Below are 14,064 nucleotides of genomic sequence, written 5' to 3'. Positions count from 1 at the left end.
TGAGCTAACCCAGACCTGATTGAATTTGTTAGACTCAGGTAGACTTACCAGTGTGCACCTTAAATATGTATTGGCTGCACCAGCCTATTGCTGTATCCTAATGAACACACTGAATCATTATTACTTGGGCATTGCACCAGGCTGCTACCATGTTAATGAGTGTGTTGCATGTACAGCTTATATTAGAATGAAAACTGGCTCACAGAGCAACAGTTTGAGTTTGTATTTCCAGTCTGGGGTGTCTTTCTCTACTTTTTGCCAGTAAGACTATGAACAGATAGGTCCAAATTCCAATGTCTCACAAAACCTTTGTAGCAGGCTGCAGTACGAAATTACTGCAAGTTCAGAGGATATTGTCCTTAGGGAACTACTTGTCCCAAAAGGGCATAGATCCTAAGTTGTGACAGATGTTTACAGCTACAAAAGTACTCAGAGTCCAAAGAAAGAGGATTTTTAAGGTACTTCCCTAGCAACTGTCATCCATGAAACAGACAAGTAATAGAATTTAGTCTCTAAACTCAGTTCATCCAAGACAAGGCCAGCAGCTGTGCTGCAGAGGCATTCCAAAGTAGAACACCTAAATAATGCAAGCATGTATTCACTATCTGGAGTTTCATGGATAGTGCCTTCCCAAATCTTCATTCGTGAAGCCTAGCCATGATGATATATATATATATTATGTATTTATTTAAACAATCAAACATGCATAGAAAAAAATCCTAAAATGGAAAAGTAGGGAAATGGAACATCATTAATGTTGACATAAAACAGTGTTTGTATAATAAACATAATGAAATTGAGTTAGTGAAATAGAGGAATTAATTGGTAGATTTAAAACAGAAGAAAAATAAAGCTTCCTGTTCTGGTTTCTGCCAGCAATAAGTACAGTGAAAGCAATTTTGAATTAAGATATTTTTCCAGTTTAAATTTATTCATTATTCTTACAGAGCAAGAAAGATGACATTTTTCTCCCCATTCCTGGGCTGCAGTGTTACTGTGTATACCATCTGCTGGTTAATAATGTGAGAGGACTCGTTCTTTCTGAAGAAAAACTGGCTTTTTGTTAAAATATCCAGCACCGCAAATAGAAGTAGCTTCTCTCTGTGTTTGCAGTCTGGCTTCTGTTGTATTTGCTACAAAATCGTTGCTCCAACAATTTGGGAAGCTTCCAGTGGGCATGCTATAATGTTCTGCTTTCTGCAAAGCCTGTCATCCTCCAAAGAAGGAAGTAGAGGTAATTACATCCAATCTCTAACATGCATTCTCATATCTTTCCTAAAAGGAGAATTTTTTGTAGCAAAAGCACTTTGGTATTTTTCTTTGTGTTCATAAAGAGAGCTAGTAAAGCATTTTATTGAGGGCTCTGCTCCCACAACACATGGCCAGCAGTGTGAGGCTGTATAATGCTTTGAGCCTCAGCACTGGCATGGATGTTGGAGGATGTCCTAATGCTCTACAGCTGCCTTCAGATGTGCTAGATATTCTTTCAGACTGGAGTACTGGGATGTGAATGCAGTTTAAAATCAACTGGAACCTAAAATGAAAAAGGGATAGGGATCAAGCAAGGAAAAGGGTAAAATAGGGAGGCTGAGGCTGACGCCAAACAGAGCTGCCCTTTCACTCCTTCATGGCCTCCAGGGTGCTGGATATGCCCAGAGTTGTGACAAAATAGGTGAACTAAAAGTGGACTCTTTATCACAATCATCATTTCCCTCCCTTGAAACTTCTTCCTGAAAAAGAGGACGTTCTGATGGGTGGATCTTTGGTGTAATCTTACCACAGCCATCACTGAATTATTTTCTGAATGTAGATATAAGAATACAGGAGTTTCTACAGCAGTTCCACTGAGTTAATAGCCTTGCCCATCTAATTCATTAACTCATCTCTTAAAGTTTATGCAAAGTTTAGGTAAATGTAAAGGAGTAGAATGTATAGTGATGCTTGCCTGTACGAAACAGTCCCCAGTTCTGATGAACTGAAGCAGTCCAGTGTTGTTTCTTAATATTTCATAGCTGTGCTTTTCCTCCATGAGCTTAATAATTTCTTAACATCTTGGAATGATGAGTGCAATGGTTTAATTATATATATATTTTTAAAAAGTCCACTTTCATGTCAAAAAACATGCTGACCCCACTTCCTCTGCTGAATAAGGATTTTCAAGTTAATTTCTCATACTGGTGATTCCATTTCAAGTTCTTCTCCAGCTCTCACTTTCAATGAGTTCTAGTATATTTAATTTCTCCTTAAACAGAAGTCATTGTGTACAAATCTTCAACAAAACTTGTTTACTTTCTCTATATCTCTATTAGCTCTACTCTTTTCACAAAAAGGAATCAGAAGTCCATATATTCAGGATTCATTGCATTATTAAATAAGGATTATTTCAGACTTTTTTTTCTGTTTATTGTTTAATAGATCTTAAAATTTCCTTTTTTTAAAAAATGAGCATTAAATCAAAATATTCATATAACCATCTTTAGTAAAACATAGCTTTCAGCCCTCTGTGGCAGTAGCTATTTAGAATCAGTCACTGTATATAGTTTGGCTTGCTTTCCTATGTGTGCTAATTTGCTCTAATCAACACTGAATTTCATTTGCCACTTTATTGCCTAGTCAGTCAATATTTTGACATCCTTCTGCACATCTTTACACTATTTTTTTTACTTTTATTATCATGAATAATTTAAGCTTATCAGCAAATTTTATTCTCACTACTTACTTTCTCTTTCAGATAATTGTTATGTTGAACAACATATACTAGGAGAAAGAGGAACCTAATTTAAATCCCTTCTATTGGGAAAAGGACTGCTTATTTTATGGTTTGTTCCTAAATTTTTTATCTGATGTGACTGATTTAGGGTTTTTTCTTTTTAATTTGGTTTTGTGTTTTGTTTCATTTGTTTTTTTAATAGTCTTTCTAGGATACCCTGAAATTTCTCTTGAAAATTTAAACTGTATAGTGCTAATATTTGTTTATGCGATTTTTTGTGCAAGATTTCCCTCTGGAAAAGCTTCGTTGATTTATTCCTCTTCAAACATTCCTCTTGTGATTTTTAGAATACCTTGTATTCTGGGATAATGTTCTTTTGCCCATGCAGTGTCCTGCTGTTACAGCAATATTTCAATACATCTGAACCTTCAGTTCTAAAGACAAAATGTTGGACAATAATAGTTAATAATTATATGACAGTCAAGGTTGTGATCCAATGTGTCTCAGCTACTGTTTTCTAAAATAATGCAGCAATCCTGTAAGTATAGGTGTTTTTTTCAAAATTTTTTCATCAAAGTTGAAGGATGGTAAAGGTCACTTAAGGTAGATATCCACTGGTACATCTGCTCAATACAAGATTGTTTGAAGCTATGATTTGCTTACTGATAAAATAACTCCCAAACGTCATTTAATAGGTGTAGTTAGTCATTCGTCTAGGAGAGTATTAGTACTAATCGTCTTATAGCCTGAAGTGGTGGAATGTATTCAATGTTCACAGTGAAGAGAAGACTGCATTTAGGTAGACACAGTCAGTGTACTTCTCTTTTAAGTGAAAGATAACTTTTACCTGATAAACTTATACTTGTTTTGTAAGCACTAAAGTATTGGGAAAAATTCATTATCCCGATGAGGAGGGAACGAGTTAAAAGGGAGGGAATATTCTGTTCCCATATAAATAGCAAATAAAACAGAAGAGAAGACAGAGGTATTAGGAAAAACAACCAAACACATTTATGAATTGTAAGAACAGCGAACTATGAAATAGGTATCTGGGAACGTTTTATAACCTTCATTACCAGGCAAGTCTGTCAGGAATGATTTAAAGATATCTGAGCGTAGCATGTGGAGAAAGGTTTGACTATATGATTACTTGCATTTACTACCAACTAATTTTTTTCTGATTCTAATATAACTTTTAGTCATCCTCAGTAAGCTCTATTTTTTTTATGTTAAAAGTAGAATTATAACCTTAAGATGAACAATTTAGTCACTTGTTAAGAGGGACCATGTGCATGTCACTGCTGCTTCTTTCATCAGTAAGATAGCTGTAATTATGGCAGATCTTCTACTTGTTTTGAAGTTTAATTTTTTAGCATTTGTTTCAAACTGCATACACCAAGCTTTTAGAGACTCTTGTTCTGTTCATATATTAACAAACCAAACAAGCGTTTTGTCAGACAGCTGGAAATTCATAGACTCATTTTAGTTTTGCATGTTTTGCAGTATTTGCTCATAATAATAGACTGTAGACTCCTGAACTGTTTCCACAGAAAAGGCAATAAAAAATCTGGTTCAAGTAATTGTGATGAGGGCTAAGTTGTCACTCAGATAAAACATTTACTGAAGACAAGGACTTATCTGAATGAGAACTCCGGAAGTCTTTACTTTGGATTTTTTGCTACTGGTTTCATCTAGTATTTCTCCCTTGCAGAGAGTGGAATTCTGCTCAGATACCTAAATTTATTTACCCAAACGGATATGCAAGTACCACTTGAGATGTTGTAGTGTTCTTAAGATATCCACACAAGGCTGACAAAAATTAGAGGCACGGGAGCTCTGCACCGTTTGGAAGGAGCGGCTGAAAAGTCAGGGAGGACATCTAAGGGCATCTCAAATCATTAGACATCTGTAGTTAGACATCAATTATCTCACGATAACTGAGGCATGCCTTTTCAGACCTTTCAGGTCTTCTTTTTACCACAAAGTTGGTAAACAGCAGTCAAATAACACTTTCAACAGCTGATAGATCACTTGCTGATTTTTGCTTTTCTTGCTTCACAATCACTCTACTTATGCAAAAGTTTTTGCCTTGTTGAAAGTGCTTTTGTATTTTACTTGTTCTTTATTTGCATCCAGATGCATTTTAACACAGAAACTCTTAAGTATCCAGATATCCATAGTCATTTGCAAGGTGCAATTCACTTTCACAATGGGTCTGTAGTGATTTGCTTGTTAATTTTAAGCAGACATAAACAAATACATATTCCTTGTAACTAGCCCATGAATTAAGAGTTTACAGGACTTCTCAATATGTCAGGGCACAAACAGTAATGCTCTTATGCCTCTGGATGAAATAGTTTATGGAATTATCTCTCACAGCTGCTTGTTACCAGCCTCACAGCTGAGATGCCATAACTGATCATGTTAATTTCCAGTCCATTTTTGTGCAAAGTGAAATAGATTAGTTTAATCTAACACTGGAGCTCTTTTAAACAGATTTACTTCTTTGCATTGAAATGGAGGAGGTTTTTCCAGTAAAACAGTTGTGACTCAAATCATTATTGTTACATGGAAAGGAGTAAAACTAAGAAAAGAGGAGACATTTGGGTAAACAGTACACTTCAAACTGAGATTTAGTCAAAAAGTAATGAAAGTTTTACTTTAGAAAAAAAACCCTCTGTTTTCTTATGTTGTGTGCCACACACTCCATATTGTCTAAAACACGTTTTCTGTTTGATTAAATAAATTGTTCATTTTATTAAGCCAAAATTAGCTCTGATTTGTTCTCTAAAATGCTCCTAGCCCCATCATTTCCTTTACAACACTGACATTTGCAAAGTCACAGAATAATTACATACGAATTTTTTTCAGAGCTGTAGGTAGCCTGAACAACTAGTCGTCAATTGCCTTGCAAAGATGTAGCAGAGCAAATACATCCTCTGGGAAGAAACCTATCACTATTATTCTGTATTTCTCTTATTTTTCCTTTCCCTTTGGCTGGTTTGACTCCTGTTTCCTATGCTGAGGCTATATATTCTATTGCTTAACTTCCCCATCTAAGTTCAAGGAGGTTAAGGGAACTGATTTCCTTCCTTTCTTTCTTCCTTTCTTTCTTTCTTTCTTTCTTTTTCTTTCTTTCTTTCTTTCTTTCTTTCTTTCTTTCTTTCTTTCTTTCTTTCTTTCTTTCTTTCTTTCTTTCTTTCTTTCTTTCTTTCTTTCTTTCTTTTTCTTTCTTTCTTTCCTTCTTTCTTTCTTTCTTTCTTTCTTTCTTTCTTTCTTTCTTTCTTTCTTTCTTTCTTTCTTTCTTCCTTCCTTTCTTTCTTTCTTCCTTCCTTCCTTCCTTCCTTCCTTCCTTCCTTCCTTCCTTCCTTCCTTCCTTTTCCTTTCTTTCTTTCTTTCTTTCTTTCTTTCTTCCTGGCCTATTTCACAGGCTCAGTGATTTCCCTTTGGAAACTAAAATTCAAATATTTTCTGTGGAGGAAGCATTAAGTACTGTCTATGTTCTTCATTATCTTAAAGACTTCCTGTACCTGCATACATTTATATTCACAAACATGAACATACATAGCATGGCAGCAGAGATAGCACAACTGTGCACTGAGCATGTCTAGATCTATGTAACAGCTATGTAACAACTACCTATTTGTTGTGAAGTACTATGGATTCCAGTGCAAGCATCTCTCCCACAACACAGGTGCTCTGCTGTCTGTTTTTCGCACAACATAACCAACACCATTAAAAAAACCCAGTTCTTACCAGCTCCAAGACGAAAAAATCAAGCAGCTTATACTGAGGGTAAAAAGGGCAGAGGGCATGTCAAGTGCAGAAAATACTTGGTTGTGCTTGCAGCTACAACTGTATGCTTCATGGCCACAATTAATTACGTTGGGACAGCTGCTGGATTGCTCTCTGAGGGACATCAACAGTTATAAGAATGTACTACATCCAGTTGCTCAAAGCCTAGCAGGCTATGTCCTGCTCTCAGATATATGTGTTTTGCCATCTGGACTAAGACAACACAACATACCTGTGCATCAAACCATCAGCCAGTAGGAAACACCACCTGCTTCACAATTTATGACACACCCTCTCTCCAAATGAATCGGCGACTCCAAACACAACCAATTCTCTCATGTACTTTTGTTTACTCACAATACTGAAATATGGTGGGGGTGAGTTATTTAATCAGGAACTCTCAGAGCTCCGGAATAGTCAATGCACCTGATGAATTAGTATTTTTGAGAATCCACTGTGACTGATCGTGGAGAAAGCTAAACTGACAACAACGTCTTTGTGGATGCAAAGCTATGGGGTTTAGTCTATATATTAGTGGTCTGACAATATTTCTGAGAAGCAGAGAATTTTAAAAGAGCATTAGGTCTAACAGGCTGTGATCTGCATAAATATATCGTGTGTATATGCTGAGGATCTTGATCACTTCTTTCTCTGAAATTTTATTTCTCAATTTCATTTTTATATGAACAAAAGAATTCTTTTGTGTTCACTAGAACTACCTAGCAAGGAAATAATAGCAGTAAAAGTGAGTGCGTAAGGTTATCTAATCACTGATTCAATCATAATATGGATCAGCTAGGTGAAAAGGGGTTATTGGAAATCCCTTTACCTTTCCCCTTTGCTTTTTTAACTTTTCTAAAGCCTTGAAATAGAAAATAAAGATGCTAGACTGAGACCAAGCCTAAAAAAATGTTTAGAGTTTTGTTTTGTTGCATTTTTTAATGGAACTACTTTGAGCATTACCAGAGTTGATGACCCTTGGTAGATAGATTACAAAGACAACACTAATATATTAAAGTATAAGGGATATGAATACCTTCCTTTGAAGTTTACTTCAGTGACCTCAGGACTGGGCAAGTAAAAGGTTTTCCTGAACACAGCTATTTTTCTCCTCTAATCTAGTTTTTTTGACTTGTAGGTTGCATCAACTCTGTCCTAGCCTTAGAATAAAGAAAAACTGTCTCTAAAATCAAGCATCCACTTTTGATACATCTTTGAATAAAAGCACCCTAACCATTGTATTCTGTTTCTCAGGCTGGTAAAAGATTCTGTGATGGAGCTTTGATCTTGAATTTTTACTTTCCCAATTTGTCTGTCTTCTTTCATTCTAAAATCAAATGCAGTTATCAGACAAGTCCAAGGCTTCCTTTCATCCTGGATATAGAAAAGAGCTCAATCTGCATCTAAAAGCATGCTCAAGCCATACAGTTTGTTCCCATTATAGAGACAGATACTGAATTATGCAACAAGTTCCCAGTGAGCAATTACATTTTAATCACTGTAAAGATTTTTTCTGCGAAGACACTTCTATAGATGATTTATTTCAAAAGATAAGAATTGTACCCATATAGCTTAAATAGGAAAGTATTCAACTTCCCCAGACAAATTTCCTGGCAGGCAGATTGTTTGAGGAGACCAGCAACTAATAATTAAACCACCTTTTTTTTTTTTAAATTTATTTTCCTTATTTTTTACAGTAAATCTTTGACACAGCATGACCTATAGTAGATTAAGTATTAGTTTACAGGTCCATTTGGTCACTCATTGCTTACTTTCTTGGATTAGAAACTCCATGAATTATTTTTACTTTTCATAAATGGATTGTGGTGTTTACAGTAGTTGCCTTCTGTGCAGCTAAATTGAATAACCATATAGTACTTCAAAGAATGGCTGAAAATAGAAGGATATTATAGAGAACTGTTTCAGTGCATTTAATGTCAAAATGAAGGTTTTACTCAAGGGAAATAAATGTGATATTGTTCAGAATTGGTGATTTGCTTATCATGATGCATAAGACATAAATTGTGTAAGTTAAGACTTGAATTCAAAAGCACATTAAAGATGCTTATAAACTACATCCATCTATTTAGGTTCTGACTCTAGATAAATTTCATGCTGTGCTGCCACAGTGCTACAAGGAGCATTTGGTACATTTGACATGGAAAAGCATAAAAAGAGATGAGTGCATTAAAAAAGAGGTGAGAACCCTTCTTTTGTTGGTCTTTCTACTAAGAATTTGAGCATAGTTTATAACTGGTATTTGTGTTTCCCTCATGATCAGAAATCCCCACATTCAGTTACTTGCACAGTCAACTGAAGCTCAAAAGCTATTTTTGGTTTTGATAGAAAAAGAATTTTAGACCATAGTAAGAAACATGCCAAATGAAGCAGTCCTTTGCATAGAACATGGTTTTCTAGCAGCTATAAGCAGGCTTGGCCCATCTCTGGCATTTTCACCAGCACAAAGGAACAAGCTGCGATATGGCAAATGCCAGCCCCTTAGGGATTTACAGAAAAAAAACCCAAAAATTTCAACCAATGTCTGGTGAGTGTTGTTCATGGAATTTAGGATTCTACCAGGTTGCTGCAGCTTGCACCACCTTGAGGCTCCAGAGAGATTTCCATGAAGTACTTTGTAATTACCATAGATGGTATCCTAGTTGCCTGAATCCACCTGTACAGCTATTTAAACAAATAAATAAATAGACAGATGTTTAGCATGGATCAATGTTATACATTGCATAACTGTGCAGTTTTCATCACAAGAGAAGGATTCAGGACTTACATTTTACAACCTGCAACCAATTTTATTGAACTCTATAAAATGTAAATGGATTAAGAAATTTTATAACCTGGACTGCAGGATGCCTTCTGATCTTCTCAAAAAGCTGAATATTTTTAGTAGATTTGCACAGGGGAAAAAAGAAAGAAAAATTAAATAAAAGCTTTGATTGCTGAAATGCCTAGCTGTAAATAAAACATACACTAGCACATTGGGGGAAATTACTGAATCACTTAGCACAGCTTGTTCCAATTCTTTTGTATCCTGGAAGAGATAGTTAGAAAGTACAACATAACAGATATTATTTTAACATTTCTTTCTAAAATAGTCAATCTCAGCATACAATTTTCAAAAAAAGCATATTAATATTCATTAATAACTTGAATGTAATTATTTACAGATTTACAGTAACTTCTGTAAAGTTACTGTAAAAGACAAGATACTTTTAGCAATACATGTTGACTTTGGTCCTTTGAAACCAATATGGTTGTCCAGTTGTTAGCTGAAGTCTTCACATTTTCTTGATCTTTAAAAACTTTCCATATCCTAAAGAAATAGCCAGGAGTAAATATAATTCTTTGAGTTATCTATATTATCCACACTCAATTTTAATGTGTCAATAAAATTAAATACTTCTCTTCAAACCCCAGCTGCTGACATAGTAATTTGAGAATCTTATATTTTATCTGTTTATTTCTCAAATACACTTAAAGTCCTCATGATTATGAAAAAAAGTCTGATGTATAAAGTAAGTGTAATATAACAGCTCAGAAATGAGATGGCAGCCTACACAGACAACTCACAATTATTTATATCACTTCTTGATTATTTAAAGACAATGTTATGATTTTTGTGCCACATTCCCTATTTTTGAACGCTTGAGGTTGTCAATATGGAGTTGCAATAAATCTGTGATGACATATTTTCCTGATGAGACCTGTAATATTTGTTGTGCCAAATAAAAATAAGCAAAGGAAAGAAAGAAACATTAGGAGTTAGAAATGTGAACAAAGCAGAGGAACTGAAGCCAATGCACTCAGATGTTTAGCAGGGTTTGTTATGAACAGAGTTGTTGAAATACTACTTTCTTTTTCCCTGTTTCCTCACACTTATTTATCCACTAATTTTTTAACCACAAAATCTATCTTGTCTGGATTTTTTTCTTTCCTCTTCTACAGTCAACCTCTCCATCTCCTTTTTTTAGAGCCTTCATTTTTGACTCTTAGATGTAGCTCACACTCCCATGACAATTTTCCTTCCTAGTCCTTGGGAGAAAAGCTATTCCTCCATTTAATGCAAATTTATCAGCATACTTGGTGTACTTAGTCTGTGTTAGCTCAAGACTTTGAAGACAGAAATTGGTATGTAAAGGCTTAGTGCACCACTTAATACAGTCAAGACTCCATTAAAATAATGTACCCACTGTATTAATAGAATAATTAAAAGGTGCTTGTGTCCCTGAAATAACAGAAGTGTGGTTTATTTTTCATCATCCTAATTAGAATATGTTACATTATTGTAGGTGGACTATTTTATTTCACTGAAATGAAAGGAAACCTCAAGAGTGAAGCCAACAAAAAGCTTGGTATTAGCATAAAACTCTGATAGAGGATTGCATTGCTAATGGTATAGGTAAATCAACTTCTCATTATGCTTTCATAATATAAGACTTTTAAAGGGTAAAGGGTAAAATACTATCTGCTTTATGATTAATGGAAATTTTGCTGTTGGATATATAGGAGTAGGAATTCATCCCAGAGGTTTTGTTGTGGGAAATTAAGTGATTTATTTATGAAATATGTTTTCATTACAAGTGTACATCAGATCAGTAAATATGAGGGCTGCAATCAGGACAACCCTACCAGGTACAACAATGCCATTACATTATGATATGAAAAGTGTAAATAGGCTACTTCAGGAGCTACAAATTTTGATCAACTTCTTTATTTTGTATTGTTTTTTTCCATAGATGCTCTCCCGTAGCCTAAGGAAAAGGGTATTTAAATGGGCTTCCTTCTAAAACTAAAAGTTGAATAATTATTATTTTCACCTTATATTATTTATTCTTTTTGTCTTGTCAGCTTGTGAAACTACAGTTACTTATCAAAAAACTCACCCTCGCCTTTTGTCCCAAGTTCTTCTGTATTTATGACACTTCTGGCTAGGAAGCCTTTTCAAATTTTATACAACAGGCAACATATATAACAGTACAACTTTGTTGTTGTTATGCAACAACTTTGTTGTTTTTATACAACAAAGGCAACTAGGAAATCTCTGTCTCTTTCCCTACTCTTATTGTGACCTCATAAATACATCTAAGACATATTTGTATAGCATCTGTACTTTGACAGGAACTTTTCTGAATATGTAATTTTACTAAGAATTTTAGCATTTTAACAGATAGCATCCCTTCACTTGCAAAGATTAGTTAGAATTAAGTTATTATGCCACTAGAAATGTCAGCTTTGATTAATATTTTACACTCATGAGAATAACTGTGGATTTAATTTAAGACAAAACCCCCTGCCCCCCAAACAGTCAAAACTTCAAGGTACATAATATCATAGGGAGATATAAAACTGGTGTGGGAATAACTTGCAATAAGAGATAGAGTAACCATTAAAATTAATTTGCGTACAAAATTCCATTGTGATTTTCCCTTTTTATGTTAAAATTAAGTTCCTTTACTCTTTGGTCATCACCTTACAATAGAATAGAACATAGCACAAATTTCTCAACTACTGTCAAAAACTTGGATGAAGCTCTTTGATCAAGAAAAAAAAAAAGTAAAAATAAATTCAAAAACTGTATATGGAAAGACTGTGAAAATAAACATAGTCAGGAAAAGATGTTTTGGGTTTGTTTTTTTCTAATTGAAAACAACATTCTCCAAATTAATTTTCCAATTATTCAATGCCCTGAAAACAAAGAAAGAAACCTGGCAATTAATTGATTCCCCTACCTTAAAATTCTAAAGCACTGATTCCTCATAAATAAAAAGGTTTAAAAAAATGCACACTTTCAAAAAATTATGTCAGAGGACTTCTGCTAGGCCAGCATTTTGGCACCCTGATGATACAGAATAATTTTCCAAGTAGTACTGCTTGAAGGATTCCAAAATTTCAGAGCTGTAACTTCCAAAATTTGTTTCTAGGCTTTCATTAGGAGATTAGCAAGAAATTTACAGATTGCTAATAATGCAACTAAGCATCACATATAATACCGAGGTATTGAATAATTGACTTTACAGTAACATTTATTTTCTCATACTCTTGTGATTTTCTTTCACTTAATCAGAAAATATTCTGCTCAGATCATCAAGAAATAGTTGTATTTTCTAGTGGAATAAGGAGAATGAATATCATGTTTCCAATTTCTGTTCAAAATCTCTTTTACATGCTAATGGCGAAGGAAAATGCGCAACAGTACCTGGCACAAGGGCCAGGACCCAGTACTGTCCTCCTGTAAAAAATGTGTCTTAATCATCAGGTGACAGAACCAGGCTCCTGATTTATGGAGCCACCCCTCCTGGACTGAAATGATGCCTGTCTGGAATAAGAAAAGGCAAACATTTGGGCTCTGTGCATTCAGTTTAATGTACTCTCAGCGACCACGAATACAAATTCTCCCAGGCTGAAAGAAGGTGGGCAGAACACAATTTTCTGTTTCTAGAGAGCTCACATGGACCGATTTGTCTGGGGATACTTCTAACAACTGATTTTTAGTGGTGACGTTTGAAAAATAAGTAGTCTGAGTTGCTTTCTGCATCTCTGAATTTATTTAGACAAAGTATATTTTTACAAGCTGGTTGAACTTAAACTGAATCTGGTTCACGCTCCACACACATTAACAGCAAGAGAGGGTATATTCTTTACTGAGAGACAAGAAGCGTTATCCCAGGAGCGGGATAAATGCAACTGTATGACTTCTGAGCTGGGCAGTGCTTCTTTAGCTCAAATTGCAGAGGGAGATGCTTATGTCCATCCTAACTGAGACAAATGTGCAGTTTGACTGCACTACACTTGGGCAGAATATAATATTCTTAATGTCACCTCTGGAGCTCTGGGATTGTATTCTTCCCTTTATGGGAGTTAATATACAATATCCATGGCTTCACTTAAACTTTTAAAGATATGGGATTTAGGAAAGGATAAATGGGATTCATGTCAAATGGTGTGAATAATTTCACTCAGAAATCATGAGAGTTGAACTTTAAAATGGGAAAAAAAGTACTGAAACAGGTCAAAATTATGTACAATGTGAAAAACTATGTGCAACTGACATAAGGTAGAATCACACAGAGAATTACTGTTGTATAAAAATTGTCAAGACAGAAGAAGATGTGCTATAACCTCACAGAGGAGTCCACTTTCAGTCCAGGACCATTTTAATTAGCATCTTTTTGGGGTGAAACACAGAGGAGAGTAATCTAATTCATAGAGGAAAAAATTGGAGAGGAAATTGCAAATACTTTTGAAGCACATGCTTTAATGACAGAACTTTAGAAAAGTGTTGTCTTGGTAAGCTGGAGAAATTCCCAATGTGGTTGAATTTAGAGTCCATTACAATTTTATAACATTCACTTTTCTCTTAAAATCAAAACCAGGAAAACTTCATTACAGATTAAGTTAGGAAGCAAAGAACGATTATACATAATTTGATTTTTCTTCTTCCTTTACTGATATTTAATAAACATTTGATGTAATTGTGATCAAGGTTTCATTTTTTAATAACACTTTATAATGAAGTATTATGTAGACAATGGATACTGAAAGAG

Source organism: Chiroxiphia lanceolata, chromosome 2, assembly GCF_009829145.1.
Source record: "Chiroxiphia lanceolata isolate bChiLan1 chromosome 2, bChiLan1.pri, whole genome shotgun sequence".
NCBI lineage: Eukaryota > Metazoa > Chordata > Aves > Passeriformes > Pipridae > Chiroxiphia > Chiroxiphia lanceolata.
The sequence above is the reverse complement of the archived record's forward strand: the minus strand, read 5'-3'. Positions refer to the sequence as shown.